This window comes from Passer domesticus, chromosome Z (genome assembly GCF_036417665.1).
Source record: "Passer domesticus isolate bPasDom1 chromosome Z, bPasDom1.hap1, whole genome shotgun sequence".
NCBI lineage: Eukaryota > Metazoa > Chordata > Aves > Passeriformes > Passeridae > Passer > Passer domesticus.
This window is the reverse complement of record NC_087512.1, coordinates 61908478-61922660: the sequence shown is the minus strand read 5'-3', so window position 1 is coordinate 61922660 and position 14183 is coordinate 61908478. Positions and strand designations below refer to the sequence as shown.

The 14183-nt window shown below is 36.8% G+C and overlaps 1 long non-coding RNA gene across 1 annotated transcript; it reads left to right on the top strand.

Annotated features, from left to right (window-relative positions):
• Positions 1-1450: 1450 nt before the first annotated feature.
• Positions 1451-12556, top strand: LOC135289724 (uncharacterized). Its single transcript, XR_010352447.1, has 2 exons — positions 1451-2192; positions 8262-12556. It is a non-coding gene; the product is annotated as an uncharacterized LOC135289724 (long non-coding RNA).
• Positions 12557-14183: the final 1627 nt, after the last annotated feature.

The window sequence follows — 14183 nt, the reverse complement described above, 5'->3', positions numbered from 1 at the left end:
ATATAACAGGTATCTTCAGAGAGGAGAAGAAAAGCATAGCACCGCCTGAAAACATTTTCTACTTTCATTTCACAAACAATTGACAGCTTTTTACCAAATCTGGCACAATAATTAAAGTGTTTAGTCTCTGAAAGTGCATGCTGATAACATGATTCCTTAATTAAGGCATTATGAAATCAGCTCTCTGATATTACACAATATAACTACTGGAGCATTAACTCAGATGCCTTATTCAAGTCTGTAGAACAGTTTCAATGGATCCATGTTTTACAAGATGGACTAAAAGCTGTGAAAAATCCACCGCATGGGCAAAGATATTTTGTGCTCAGTCACTAGGTAGAGACCTTAATTGCTATATTTTAAGTTGGAGAAAAGTCACATACATTGCAATTAGATACTGTGGTGTTGTAAATGGTCCACAGAATATAATAAAAAGACAGGACTTCTAAAATTCCAAAATAATAGAACTATTACACTGCCTAATTACATCAGCTTTTCCTCATCTAAGGAGGCTATATGATATCAGGAGAATCATCACATAAACCCATATCTAGTGCTCTTTCTTACCCACTCTTCTTTACAGCTGAGGTACACATGAACAAACAAATTATATAAGTGCTTCTATACTCCAGTTGTGACTTAATATAAGATAAACAACAAATAAAATTTGACACACAATTTGGAAAAATTAGTTATTTCTAAATGCTTGGGAAGCTTGTCCAAACAGACTTTCAATGTGATCAAGACATTAAATTATTGCACTGGAATTCAAGAACAATAAGATAGAAGTTAGTGTCAGGTTGAAAGACAGGTGTCTGCTAGGGAAGGCAGGAGCCTCCTTTGGAATGGAGAATGTAAACCCCCTCCTTACAAATTATTATAATTTTGAACCATAAGGGCCCTCAGGGAATATGAATAACAGTTCTTTACTAGTACGTGTAATGAAGCAAACAACCACCCACAAGTGTGGCACGAACACCACAGGGCCCAAACCCAGTGACTGGGCCCATCTTGGCTGCGGCGCTTTCCCCTTGGTGCAGTTCTGGTCACGGCCGGCAGGGGCGCTGGTGGCTTCCGCTGGGCAGGGCAGGTGCAGTGACTCCCCCGGGGCTGCAGGGGGCGCTGTGGTGCGAGCTCGGGGAGCGCGCTGCTATGGCGGCTTGGCCCAGACGGGAAGGGATGGAGAAGAGACTTCGCCTTCACAAAGCCCTGGAGCAGCTGATCCCGGTGCGCCCCCAAGACTCTCAGAAGCAGCAAGCTAGAACGGCAGGGATGAGCAGAAATCCCAGGGTGTATGAGACATATCAAAAACTGCGGCGATGGCTGGAACTGTGGGGTGTCCAGGCAGGGCAGAGGTGCAGGACCCAGCAGCAGAAGGAAGGAGGGCAGCTCCCAGCGGCCTTATAGCAATGGTAATGAAATTCTTTTCCCCAAGTGGCAGCTCGACCATCCGCCTCTGAAAACCAAGAGAAAATGAGAGTCCCCAGCTCCCCAGCCCTTGTATTTTTTATCCTGCTTCTATTGTCCTGGTATCTCTGTTCTCTCACCCCCCTCAAAAACCAGAGGAGTTCCCCCCTCCCACTGTCTCAAGCACCCAGCCATCAGTGCTTCTTAGCAACTCAATGGGAAAAAAATTCCACAATAACAAGGAAAGAAAAGGAAAGAAAAAAACCCTAACAAAGTTTTTCTCTGGCTCACAGGCCTCCTTGGCTAATCATGCATGCGCCACTCAGGTCAGTATTTTTAAGCACATAAAGACTCCTGCGTTTTCTGTAAGGCAGAAGTGTACTTCATTCAAGCTCCTGGGTTATATTTCTGGACTATAAGTCTTTTTTTGTTTTGTTTTTGCTTATACCTCATCTAGTGTTTGTAAGTTTCTTAGTTGTTTGACATCTATCCCATTCTCTTTTGTTCTCTTTTCTTAACTATTCCTTTTACCTCTCAAAAAAGAAAGTCAAAGGATATTTTGACTAGTGGAAATCTTGAGTTTAGTGGTTTTCATTAATTTTACAGCATTGGATAGTGTAAACAGTTGTCACTTTCATTTGTTGTGTCTTTGAAATAGCTTTCTTCTCAGCAGAGCTCCCCAGACTGGCATGCTCACAATCCGATGGTGCCACATTGCTTCAGGGAGGGAGCAGGATGTGCCCAGAAGCTCACCATGCAACACATCTGCTACAGAAGGCAAAAAGGTCATTATTGTATTGATTTTTAGAGAGTGAAATGCATGAGTCCCCCGAATTATTTATTTGTACCAGTAAGTGCTATAATTTGAAAATTAATTTAATTTGAAGATTTTTGTCTCGATCAGGAATTGTACTTATGAATAAGAAAGTCAGCTGCCTGCTCTTTGACAGGGAAGGCCTCCATACAGTTTTTAGTATTACTCTAGGTCCTAAAATCAGTATGGATTAGTATAGGTCTCCTTAATTAAAAACAGGGATCTATGGAATACTTTTCCTGGAGGTGGCAGATGTGAAGTGTAGCAAAGAGTGATCAAGCCACATCCTAACGAGGTGGGTTTTGGAGATTTTATTTACTAAACTCTTGCAAATATTTACTTAGCCAGGTGATAACTTTCACTTCAGAAAGATTCATAACTTCACTAACTAAGAGGAATTTTTATGAAGATGGCAAGTGTTAACCCTTGGGAGTAAAGGGCTCAATCCATAGAATTCTGACTTTTCCTAACTCTGAGGTTTCTCTGTATCTGAAAGAAAAAAAAAAAAAGATTGACCTCTTTAAAGGTCAATTGACAGCTGAAGAATACAAAATCCCCAAACATTTGGCTAATAAGAGACAAGATAATAAATTTGGGGCTGTATTTACTAATTTTTGTCAGAACTAAAGTGCCTTGTTACTCACAGTCTCAGTGCAGGCCAAAACTGGAGAAAAAGTCGTTTGATGGTTTTCAGCTATAAATTTCTCTCCCAAGCAAGATTTATCTTTTCTCCTGATAAATTTGTGAATTAGTTAAAAATTGTCATTTGTCATTTGTCAACAGTCTTACAGCTGTGAGTACTGGAGCCGTTTAAGAGAGATGCTTCAAACTAACCTGAAAGGCAAAGAAAGTAATTCAAAGCTTTATGATTTTCAGATCCTTCCTAATTCACTAAATTATGATATTATGAGGCCTTCCAGATTTCTTCATCTGTTTTGGCATTAGGAATGATAATCAAAATTTTTCACATCTGATCTAAATTAATCCAGTGCCATACAGCTTTAAAGATGCACTCACAATGAAAAATGAACTTTTAAGGATTATTTAAGGTACTTACTAATTTTTGGTTTTTTCTTTTTTTTTAACATTTTTTTTTCTCCTTCTCACTGACATCCCAGCCTAAAGCAAGTATTCTTTAGCTAAATCTGGGACAAAATGTGGGCAATAATTTTGTCTCCTTGAGAGGATAACAATAGCCAAAATATACCAAAAATACTCCCCCTAAAGAGTACAAACACCAAGGTTCAAATCAACTCTGGTACCCCATGCCAACAAAGCTATCTTTTTTTTTTTTCGAAGGAACGGAATTTTTGACACCTCTAATTTTATCAACAAGACCAAAATTTTAAATTTCTCTTTTATGTTGCGCTTCAAAACATTTTCCCAACATCTTTTATACAGATTAGCATATGGGATGCTATAAGGATCTTTCTACACTACCCTTATGAATTCACATATAAATATTCTGACCCATCTCTAATGTGTACTTGGCAACATCACCCTGCCTAACTTCATCTCTATCTATTTTTCCATAATGCAGTGTTGTATGCACTATCTGAAAAAAAATGAGAAACATGATTTTAGGGTGTTCTCTTAGAATAGACTCTATTTTCTCTTTCTTCTTTGGTTTAACAGCTAAATGGAATAAATCTGTTTAGATTTATTGCTTCCTAGTGATTTTTCACCTCTCCCCCCCCCACCAAATATAACTGAAAAACCCTTAAAATGAAACAAAAACCAAGGAAGTTTTTAATTCAAATATTTAGTTTCTGGTATGTGGGAGGGGCATCAGGCTGATGCAGAACAACATTTAGTAGTTTTGCCATCCTGAGCAGTAAACTTCAGTTGCTGTTCCACCAGCTTGCTTGTATGCCACCACAGTGAATCAGGAAACCAATATGGCTGGAAAATAACCATTTAAATTATCACTCCACATCATTCTGTTTTCCTGAGAACCGAGGGGATTCAGAGTTTTCCATCTTTCAGAAGGGTATTTTAGCCCTTGAATTTTTACTGTCTGTGATTTTAATCCAAGCAGGGCAATTAAATTCCAAACAAACCACTCTCTCCCCCAGTCCCTTTCAGTAAGTAAGGGACAATAAATGAAAACTTATGAGTTGCAATAAAACTTTACTAAAACCACAATAGCAGCAACAGTTTTAATAACAAGAGTACAAAAAAGAGAAGGTGGGTATTCCCAATGGTGAATAAAGGGGGGAAAAAGTTTCCCAAAAGTCGTGCTCATACACCAGGTATTTGGGAAATGAAGGTGATGTGGTGAGGAGATCTCCTGCAGCTTAACATTCCCGCTCCAGCCCCCAGCCCAAAAACAATGGAAAGCCAGGACAAACAAACCCTGGATGTTAGTTCATGCAAGCAGGGATCGTGCAGCCACTGGCTGAGCTCCGCTCTCTGCAGTTGCTTGAGCTGCCACATCCAAATCTCTGCAACATGGTGTGATGTGCGTGTGTCTGTGTGTCCGTGTGTCTGTGTGTGTGTGAAACACCTGTGCCAGGGTGCTGACCCCGCTGGCTCGTGCCTCAGAGCTGTCCCTTTCAGCACCGCCCTGCTCCAGAGAGGCGGGACAGTGGGGAGATGGTGGACTGCAGGAGCAACCAAGTTCACCAGGGTTTTAAGGCAAGTCCACTCTGCTCCAGCAAGCCTGGTAAGAAGAACTTTTGGTTTCTGGTGCCCAGCTTGTCCTGCTTAACTCAGTGAAGACATTGGTGGTATGGAATGAACACCGTGGTCACACCCACACAGCGCTAAAAACCTCCACCCCCATGTCTGCAACCAGGCCGCCACCACATTCAATTTCCTCCGGTAGAAAAAATACTGGATTTGTGCAACATAAAGTGGATCTGTAACAACTTAGAGAGTATAAAAATATATGTGAGCACCCATTATATGTTAAATCTGCATTGGCCAAATTTTCTGAGGCACCTGGCAAAGGGAGAGAACAACTTTTAAGTTTCCTTACTGGAAAAAAATACCAACAAAACAAAACAAAACAAAACAAAACAAAACAAAAAAAAAACTCCACAAAAACAAACAAACAAACAAAAACAAAAAAAAAACCCAAACAAAAAAAAAGGGGAAAAAAGGGAGAAATTTTGTATTATTAATTATTCTTGTTAAGAGCAGTTCATGATTTTTTTATATACCCAACCCAGAACCTTGATTACAATGGATAAAGTTTCTGTGAATAAATAATCTTCACTGCTTTTACATCACCTTGATTTAGATGTGATAAAGCTTTTATCCTTTGCAGTATAAGGACTCTTTGAACTTCCATTGCATTTACTAGCATAGCAAAGACTGAAACTGAAATTTTACTGAAAAAAATCACATAAATATGATAAATGCTAATAGTCTGTATGGTGTTTTAACAAAAACATACCCCAGATAATTTTTCTAAGATCTTTAAATTCAGGCAGTTCAGATGCTAAAAATATCCTTTCAAGAAGATATATAAAACCTTCCAATTTTTAAAAAAACCTCTGAATTTGTTTGAAATGCAACCTTGAGATCCACTGACAGTCTGTTTTGGCTGGTTTTTTTCTTTTTTTTTTAAGAATGACAAGTCAGGTAATAAAGTAACAAGGCTTTATGACTTTATTTCAAATAAAAATGGATGAATGAATGTATATTATACACACCATAAGTCACAAAAACTGTTGTGTTCCAGTCAGATTTTGCCATCATGTCCACATGAATGTCAAGCCATTTAATCACTTTGACTTTTAGTGCTTTTACAAAAAGCAATTTTTTGTTCCATAACAAGACTCATTTCTCATTTCTGTTTCGAGGGATGAACTGTGGGAGAGCACTTAATTGGGGACTACAAAACCAAAAAAGATCCGGGTGTAGCTTGCAGCTACAGCTTGCAGCTCCTGGCTCTCAGACCCAATGCGTGTTGATTAATGCGCAAGGAGCACAGAAGCCTCTCCTTGCAGCACAACTTTAGGAGGAGCATGACAGAACAGGGAGACAGTAGAGATGCTTATTGTATAAAAATTTGGGACTTCCCACTGATAAATAGCAGTGAACCATATTTGCTCTAAGGTCACGAAGTAGGTGAAACTGGAGGTGGAACAAAACTAACTATACCTCCAATACAAGAAGAAACATGAAACAAATATTTAAGCCAAGATGCTTACTATTATTACATTATTGGTTGCCACATTTTATAATATAAATTTAATGGTGTCAATTAAAAAATTAGGTAAACCAGCAAAATATTTTATCTCACTGAATCAAACATGAAAGCTTTTATGTTGTTTGGTTTTGTTGTAGTGTTTTTTGTTTGGTTTTTTTTTTTTTTTTTCTCTTAGAAGCACATCATATACATTCCATTTTAAAACAGAGCTTACATGCAAGAAAATATCTCATATGTTTTTGGGAACTTCAATATTTTCATTAAAGTGTTGGTTTGAAAAATATCTTTAGTGTTGTACTGCTAAACCTAGGAAAATGAAGATGATCTTCACTGAACAGTGTTTTCCACTGGGGACTCCACCGGCATTCAGTTGTCTCATTTAATTATCACTTTCCTGATTCAACCATTATTCATGAGCTTCCTTGTGTTCTTTAAAAGCTCTGAGCTGTGCTTGCCAATGTTATGGCACATTATGAAGCACAGTTATTCTGCAAGAGGGAGGGGGTGATAATGCATTGGTCTATACTGCTGGCATATTTTCTGTTTGATCTCCTCAGCTGACAGTGGAATGCAGAGCTCTTTATTCAAAATATACTGCTGCTTCTTAAGCATTGTGCTGGTAGTACAATCCTTCACATTGCTTCAGTAAAATAGAGCAATACTGAAACTGTATAAATTGTTTGCATGGAGTTTATACTAGTTTCCATTTGACTGCATTTCTCTTTTGTAATGCTGGTAAAAGAAAAGCATGGAGAGAAAAGTTCCTAACAGATGCAGGGAAAATACTCCTGGGTAGATTGGAGATGAATTTTAATTACCATCAGTTCTACCCATATTGAAGCTGGAATATGTAATTTCACATCTTCATGCCTTCTCTGCCTAATTTTAATGTTTAGATTTTTAACTGAATTTACTACTTTAGGATTTACTAATGCTGCCAATTTACTACTTTAGGATTTTTGCTGAAAATCCATAGTCCAAGGTCTGAAAGTCTAAATTACAAACAGCTGTTCTTCCAAATATGCCTCAAATCATGCTACAGCTTATTTAAAGGAGGGCAGACCAACTGAAATTATGTAATTTCTGTTCTAAACCACTGAATTTACTTTCTAATAGCAATCTTGAGGAAATCAGTCATTAATGAAGTTAACAGCCAGTTTGCTAGAGTGTTATCTGTCCTTGGCTTCACCCTAGAATATTATGTCAAATCCCATAACATTATAATAAAGATGAATTTTTAATTTATTTTTTTTTTGTTATGCCTAAATAATGAATTGGCACATATGTAAATTTCAGAATACAGTTAAAGTGGAATACTTATTTACTGAGAGTACAGGAACACTGCTATCACTTCTTATTTTCAGATATGGAAAGCAAAAACTGGAAAAAATATCTCAGCATGTTTCTTAGCAGTCTTGCATCAAGTATATATGAGAATAAAAGCTAATTCTCCTAAACTCATGCTAGAGTGAAGGGAAATACCTACTAACAATTTTTGCACAGCCTGGCTGAAACATTTATTATTCCAAATTCCTCTCTGGAGAATGCAGAGCTTTAAATAAAGCTATGAGGCAGTTTGAAATTAGATGCAGTTCCAATAAATTCAGCACAGTTGCTGCTACTTCAGCCTCAAACAAGTTTCAATTTGGTAGCAAATTATACTCTAACTAATACTTACAAACTTCTGAAGTCTTCTCTTAGTCATATCTTCCCATAATTTCAGTAGGGACAGTAATATTACATGTGTGGGAAGTTGCTTGAATGAACATTAATTTAATATCCAAAGACATTGACACCAGTATGAGCCACGAATGAATAAAACAGGCCAACATCTATTCAGAGCTGTATCCTTGTAACCAAGAACAGAACTTGGCTTTGCAGGCTTGGCTGGGGCTACACTTGCTATGAGTAGTCTGTGAATCAGAAGAACTGCTGCAACCAGGATGTGCCAACGGAGCCAGTGCTGGAGCTGCTGCACCACCTTTGTTCCAAAGATTCTGGACTCACGGACAAAGCCACTGGCCCAAAACCTGTATTTCACTGTGTGAGGGCTTCAGGACTAACTTCCCTGCTACAGACCATTTCCAGATCTATAACCTGTTTTATAGAGCAAGATACTCAGCAAGCCACACTAAGAAGGAAAGGCAGCAATGAAAAGGGTAAGTTTTAAAGATAAAGCCCCAGTAAGTTCACATGGCATGAGTTGAGTTTGGAGATATTATCTTAGATTGCTAATAAGATAAGAAAAAACCTGTTGCTACTGCTGATTTAGAAGGACAAAGTAAATTATTCACTGCTGACAAATTTCAAATTAGTCTTGCTTTGTCTAAAAATTATGCCTTAATTTAAACAAGTCCCTGTGGAAACCGTATGGATTTCATTATAAGTGTAATGATCCTTTCTTTCAGTCTACTTAATAAATATGTTTTTCTGCAGATTTTTTCATCATATCTACTGAATGCTGCTTCCATTCTTTTGTCCCTAATTTTTGAAGAGAAAAATGTTGATGTCTTTGGCTTTATTTTTGTTGTCAACTAGCCAAATGTGGCTAAAGTACAGCAAATCCAAAATTCCTTGGTATAACAGTTTTTGGGGTTTTTTTTTGTTGATGTTGGTTTTTTTTGTTGTTTGGTTTTTTGTTTTGTTTTGTTTTGTTTTTTGGTTTTTGGTTGTTTTTGTTTTGTTTTGTTTTGGTTTTTTGTTTGTTTTTTTTTTTTTTTTTAATGCAGGATATGCAGTTCAATATAACCAGTATGTGGAATTGCTTAAATTCAGGTTTGATATGTAAAAGAAACCTTAGCAAGTACACCAAACCCCTACATCTTCTGTTCTCTAATTTTCATTTGATCACACTTACCAGGCAATACAAAGTATGAATGGTGCAGGACAATTACAGAAAAATTACACAACCAACAGTTTCATAGGCTGCAAGTACCAAGGAAGAGATAGGTCTTATTTCCAAATTGCACACAATATTCTTTCTTCTAGGCATTGTGCTTTCCTTCACTTATGAGTTTATGTCTTTTACACCTTTTCTTCCTAAGACATTACATTTGAATTATTAATTCTCAGTTTCACCAATATTTGTTTCTCTTGGACCTTTATTCAAAATGCCATCAGAAGAAAATCTGTGATGACAACTGTGTAAGTCCTTAAATCTCACAAAGGCAACAAAAATTACACTTTTGTCCAATATTGGTAATTCACAGTTTTTCTCTGCAAAGTATCAATACAGGTTTACTATGCATGTCACTTAGCGTTTAGCTTTGCAGTGTTTATATAGCTTGACCATATCACATGTAGTTTCATCCTGTTGCTTCCTTTTGTCCTTTCCCTTTCCCTTTCCCTTTCCCTTTCCCTTTCCCTTTCCCTTTCCCTTTCCCTTTCCCTTTCCCTTTCCCTTTCCCTTTCCTTTGCCCTTGCCCTTGCCCTTGCCCTTGCCCTTCCCAGAACTTCCCTTCCCTATCATTCTGTCACTTCCTTTCATTCTGTCAAAGAACCACTGCTATATGCAGATATTTCTCAGTGACATCACAATCAGACTCTGCAAACAGTGTATACTAACTCAAAATTTTATTTCTATAGCATGTATAAAGAAAATTATGTTTCCTACAATTTCACAGTATTTACTATGTATTTAGAAAACAGTGGTTTTCAGATCCTGTAGAATGAGATAGCTGGTGGATGAAACAATATGCTTTACAGTGTAAAGAAATGGGGAAGTGAAAGGGGGAGGAGAAGTGGTGTTAATATAATACAGTTACAGGCATAGAAAAATTGAAAATTCAGAAAATGCAGTTTTCACAAGAAACGAATTTTTTATGGTCCTCATTTATAAAGAAATTAATTTCAAGCTCAAGACTACTCCATAGTCTTCATCTTCCACTTATGTAGGCTTATCATATAAAGTCCTTCTATTTAAAAGAACACATTCGTCATTCCACAAATTTAAGCAGTCTCCTCAGTATCTGGGATCACCTAAAAATATAAGGAAAGAGTCATTAAATCAAATTAAAAATTCTACATGAAACCAGTGGAAAGTCCCTCTGTTTGTGGTACCTGTGCCACTTATATGTGCCACAGCTGGCTAAGTGGGAGTTCCCTACTCATCACTGGTTTTACATCCAGCTCTGTTTTAGGTTGTCGTTCGGTCACAGGAAGTCATTCTTCCGGCAGAGCTGGAAGGAATTTCCTAGATATAAAGACATTATTGACTACTATTTTAACTGATACTTTTTGGCTCAAGTTTAGCATCAGCAAGAACCCATCAACAGCCATACACTGCACACAAACCAATGTTCACTTTCAGAACACTGTCGCAGGACAGTGAGAAATCATTTTCTCTACTATTTCCAGATAGTTTTGGACTTCGACTGGTTTTGACCAGCTCATTCCTTCCTGGCCAGGCTGGAGGTCATAGTAAGATATAGGACAGCTAGAGCTGAATATCACGTTGTCTGCTGCCAGCACTTAGGTACTCCTCTGGTGGTTTATACAAATTATTTACGGAGCTGAAGGGAAATAAAACTGCTCCTTGTGCAGGGTAAGCTTATAAGTCAGGCATCAACTAACAGATGCAGTTTAACCAGTAAGACAAAGGCATGAATGAATAGCTCTAAAATGCTGCAGAAAAACCTAACAGATTGAAAGGAGATTTAGTGGAGCAAGAGGGTAATGTCCATGGACAAGACAGTATTTATCAATGTTGACTTCTGATCTTACTCTGAAACAAAATAGCTGAAGACTGAAACTGAAATCTGGCCCTTGGCTTTCTCTGCACCAGTATATTTTGGAATGAAAGGTTTGATTTGGCATAGAAACTGTTCCAAATGTGATATGTAATCTGGTTGGCCAGGGGGATGTGCACAGAGGAGTGATTTGATTTGTTTCTTTGTTTGGTGTTTGATTCTCTGTATTTGGAAAAGTGGCTGCTTCTTTAAGGATGTCTATTTTAATAGCATAGTTCATTAACACCAAGGAAGCAATGAAAATGGGTTTTTAATTTTGATGTGTATTTTTCTTTGGTTGTTTTTGGTTTTATTATGGATTTTTTTCATTTGTTTGTTTGCTTGTTTGTTTTGAATGAAAAAAAAAGAAACATAAACCTACTGTAACTGTGAGAGCTTGCAAGGAACAACCTGACATGACTGCAATTTGTATAATGTTTTTACAGATGTCATTTGAATATTGTTTCATCATTCTTTTGACACTTTCTGTAATTTTGAAGAGGTTTAGAAGTGCTTGACATTAATTTCTTTCATTTCTTGTTAGTAGACTCTCTTGTTTTAGTATCTTCGCAATCTAAAAATCTAAAAGAAACTTGAATATGACAGTCTAAAAATGTCTGCAATGTATAACAATTACATAACTGATGCTGACAATACACTACTAAACTTTCTAACGTAACACTTTTCCCCTAAAGATAAAGCTTTTTAAAATTATTTTAGTATATACAAAGTTATACATGCATAGTACTTGTTCATGACATTGAGCCTTTAAAAGTACAGGAATTATCATACTTTATCCTACAATGATCTAAGACAATACTTATTCTCCAAAAATTGCAAACATTGTACTTTTTATTTGCAAATAAATAAAAATTTCAACAGCTTATAGACTTCGTCAAGAGCTGAAAGAAAAATATTTAAGATCTTTTCCCAAATTTAGCATTAATCAGCCTTCAAAAATCACTACTTCTGTGGATTCCAAGCCTTTTCAGTCTGGTCATTGCACAGAATAGAAAGAAGTTGTGTAACATATGCATGTTCTTCTAAAACCCAAAAGATTTACAAGAATAATCATGTAGCCTCATTCCCCCTCAGTATTCCCTCTCTCTGGTCTTCTCTCATAATGTGTGCAGTGTCCTGGGCAGAGTTACAAAAAACATGTTATACAAAACATGATGTAATGAAGTACCATGTAAGGCACAAGGTATCATACAATGGTTTTAAGGATATTTCTTAATTTCATTTGTTTTTAATTTCTGCTCCTGTGCCTGTTAGTACTTATCTTCCTCATTATTCTCTACTGTTGTTCTTGCAAATAAGTGATTTTAATACTTATAATAGATAGCAGTATGAGTCTCTATCCCACATAAGTTAAATCACTTACTTTGTGTAGCTAAAATGGCTGCATTTGGAAAGATAACAGGAAAATAAACATTACATTAATTTAAATTTGTTGTGGCTAACAAGGCAATTATTTTTGTACTTTTCTGTTTCCTTATGTAATTCTAATCTTTGGTTAAAATCATTAATTTGTGAATATAGGAGGTTAAACCTCTCCTTTATTTCTTAATTTTCTGTATTGAAAATTGTGTCCATGCTGTTGTTACATTAACATTTTCCATATGTTTCTATATCCTTTCTGTTAATTGAACTTACTATCATGCTTTCATACTGCTTAATCACCTAATACCTCTTTCTACAGTCATTCCTTGCCTGCCTGCCAAGAAAGTTAACGCATTCTGACACATCAGATATCTCCCTGCAATGCAGTAGCAACCTACCATGGTCCTGGGGGGCCCAGGATCCTGTTGTTATTGGCCTTAACAGCAAAGAGAGAGACATTTCCTGATTTTTCATTGTGTCCTATTAGCAGCAGCAGTCTCTAAGTTGTTTATTTCATCTGAGAATATTGCAATAACTATAGGTGTTTGGAGATTTACTCTTCATTTGCACACATGTCCCACTACAAGTAGTGTTCCTTTAGAAATGCCTCATTTCTTTCATGTGAATGTGTTTTCTTTCTAGAGAGCGTACATCTCAAGACCAGCCACAATTTACACAAAAAAGTTCTGAGAAAGGGGGAAGTAGTATAATAACAGGCAGAAATTATTAAAATAAACTATGCATTTATAGTTTTATAGTGTATAATATACCTGTAGTTACATGTTTAATGTGTATTACCTGTATTCTTGTACAGTGTAGTTCTAGCCCAGTTAAGAGTTTTTTGTCAGGTGCCTCTGCTGTATGGGATACATTTTGCATGGCAGGTATTATGCAAAATATCACATAGCAGCCACCTCACAATTGCGTGAAGTGCAGAACAGGCTGCTAAACATGCCCATGCAGCAGAATATACTTGCACAGAGTAAGCTTTCTGCTATCACAGCTTGACTGTTGCCAGTACCAAAATACTTAATTTAAAACTGGCTTACGTCTTTATGCTACACTGTGTCCTAGTGGGCTTTTATATTTTCCTGGTCCAGGGATTTAAACTGAAGATACCAGTGGAGAACATTTGCAGTTCGTCAGGTGCAAGTGGCCATCCTGGAGAACTGAGATTTAAAGGAATATTAGCTCCTTGGTCTTGCTTATTTTTGTCCACCCTGTGCATTTATCAGCCCATGAGACAGCTGGAGGTCCCAACATCTTTAATAGTTGAATTATTTAAGTATTTTCTACTCATGCTGTAGTGACACACAGTAACAATAGAATGGGGTAGTGTATGTGCCAAGAACTCATGGCATTTATTAATTTTACCTGCATTTATTAATTTTAAATATATCTTAGGAGAACTCTGTGCATCTGTTCACAAGTATGAGTGGTTCAGAGTTTTTATATCACTATATCTTGAAGTTTTTTTCTTGGTCTTAGTCACAGTCATATCTTATCACAATAGGCATCACAAAAATAATTTTGGAAATAAGATATAAAATATTTATTAGATAATCTATGTCTCTCATACAAATATTTATATATTCAATGTCTCATACCATAAATGTATAAAACAAGCATTCAAAACAATGCCACATTCTGTATCAGGTCAGCCAACACAAGAAGATTTTCTTAATATCAGAAT